This window comes from Gavialis gangeticus, unplaced genomic scaffold (genome assembly GCF_001723915.1).
Source record: "Gavialis gangeticus isolate Ggan-Ray unplaced genomic scaffold, GavGan_comp1, whole genome shotgun sequence".
Lineage (NCBI taxonomy): Eukaryota > Metazoa > Chordata > Crocodylia > Gavialidae > Gavialis > Gavialis gangeticus.
In genome coordinates, this window is record NW_017729031.1 from 57,858,058 (window position 1) to 57,860,189 (window position 2,132).

The following is a 2,132-nucleotide window of genomic DNA, read 5'->3' on the forward strand; positions in this document are numbered from 1 at the left end:
GCCACCCTAACTGTAAAAAATTGCCTTCTGATCTCTAACTTAAACCTATTCTCCATCAGCTTATTACCATTAAGCTGACTCCACCCATGGGTAATGAAGGAATTAGCGGGAGTAATAGCTGATCCACTGGCAAGGATATATGAGCACTCATGGTGCTCGGGTTAGGTTCCAGAGGATTGGAAGAGGGCTAGTGTCATCCCAATCTTAAAGAAGGGGAGGAAGGAGGACCTCGGGAACTATAGAACAGTCAGCCTTATCTCTATCCCTGGCAAATCCTAGAAAAAATTATCAAGGAGCACATCTGTGGGAGCCCGCTGGCTAATGTGATGCAGAGGGGTAACCAACATGGGCTTTTAGCAGGCAGGTCCTGCCTGATTAACCTAGTTGCCTTTTATGACAAGGCCACCAATTGTTTAGATGCAGGAGTCAAGGTGGATGTTATCTATCTGGACTTCAAGAAGACCTTTGACATGCCATTCTTATAAATAAACTGAGGGGATTTGCCTCGGATGATTACATGGTAGACTGAGTAGCAAATTGGCTCAAGGGTTGCACTCAAAGGGTGGTAGTGGATGGGTCGGTGTCAACCTGGAGAGATGTGGGCAGTGGAGTCCCTCAGGGCTCAGTTCTGGGGCTGGTGCTGTTCAACATCTTTATCAGGGATCTGGATGATGGGGTGGGAAGCACCCTGTCCAAATTTGCGGATGACACAAAATTATGGGGTGCAGTTAACACTTTGGAGAGGAGCAACCAGATCCAGGCCAACCCAGGCAGGCTGGGGAAGTGGGCAGAGAGCAACAAAATGCAATTCAATAAGGACAAGTGCAAGGTGCTGCATCTAGGGAAAAAGAACTTCCATCATATCTACAGGCTGAGGGGGTGACCTTCTTAGCTCCATTGAGACAGAAAAAGATCTTGAAGTCACTGTTGACTCCAGGATGAATGTGAGTCGCCAATGTGATGAAGCAGTTGGCAGAGCCAATCGCACCTTGCTGTGCATCCATATGTGCTTCACAAACAGCTCCAGGGAAGTGATTCTCCCCTACTATGCAGCACTGGTCAGACTGCAGCTGCAGTACTGTGTCCAATTCTGGACACCACAGTTCAAGCGGGATGCGGACAACCTGGAGGGGGTCCCAAGAAGAGCCACTCGTCTGATTAGAAGCCTGCAGGGAAGGCCCTATGAGGAAAGGCTAAGGGACCGTAACCTCTTCAGCCTCTCCAAGAGAAGGCTGAGAGGGGATCTTGTGGTGGCAAAATTCATAAGAGGAGAGCAATATGAAGTAGGCAACAATCTGTTTACCAGGGCAGCCCCTGGAATGACAGGAACAATAGCCATAAGCTACTAGAGAGGTTTAGGCTGGACATTAGGAGAAAGTTCTTCTTGGTCAGGGTTTCCAGAATCTGGAATGGGCTCCCAAGAGACGTGGTGCTCAACCTATCCTTGGGGGTCTTCAAGAGGAGACTGGACAGGCACCTGGCTGGGATCATATGACCCAAGGGTTGGTGACTCTTTTCTTGCCTGCCAGGGGCAGGGGGTCAAACTAGATGGCCCACTGAGTTCCCTTCCGACTCTATGGATCTATGAATCTAAGACTGTATCAGCCCCACTGGTGAATTTCCATCTCTGGAAGAAAGCATGCACAGAAAGTATGCAGAGCCTTCCACAAGTGAAAGAAAGACTCTATAATCCTCAAGGGTTACACACTGCAAACAGTAAGTTCTTGTCATGTGCAAGTAAAAGAGAATAAAAGTCACAAGGTACAAAGCTACTAGAGCAAGGTTGCCAATTCATAGGATGTATTGTATTTCTCAGTATATTTGGTAGGGCTGTGGGAAGCTTCGGGTGGTGATTTGATTCAAAGGAGAGTCAGCCCAATTTGGTGGCTGAATCTCTCAGTCTGAATCGAATCAGGGAACCAATTAAAGGTCTGAATCGATTCAAAGCTCTCTGAATCTTTGGCAAAGATTTGGCGAGCTTTGATGATTTGGGCAGTCCTTGGTGGCTGCAGCAGGGAGCAGCAGCTGAATTTGGAGCTGGTAAGTACTGGGGGCTCGGGGAGGGGGGAAAGGACCATGGGGGTACCCCTGCCAGCCCCCCAAACCCCTTTCTCGAGCCCCCCAACCCCCCC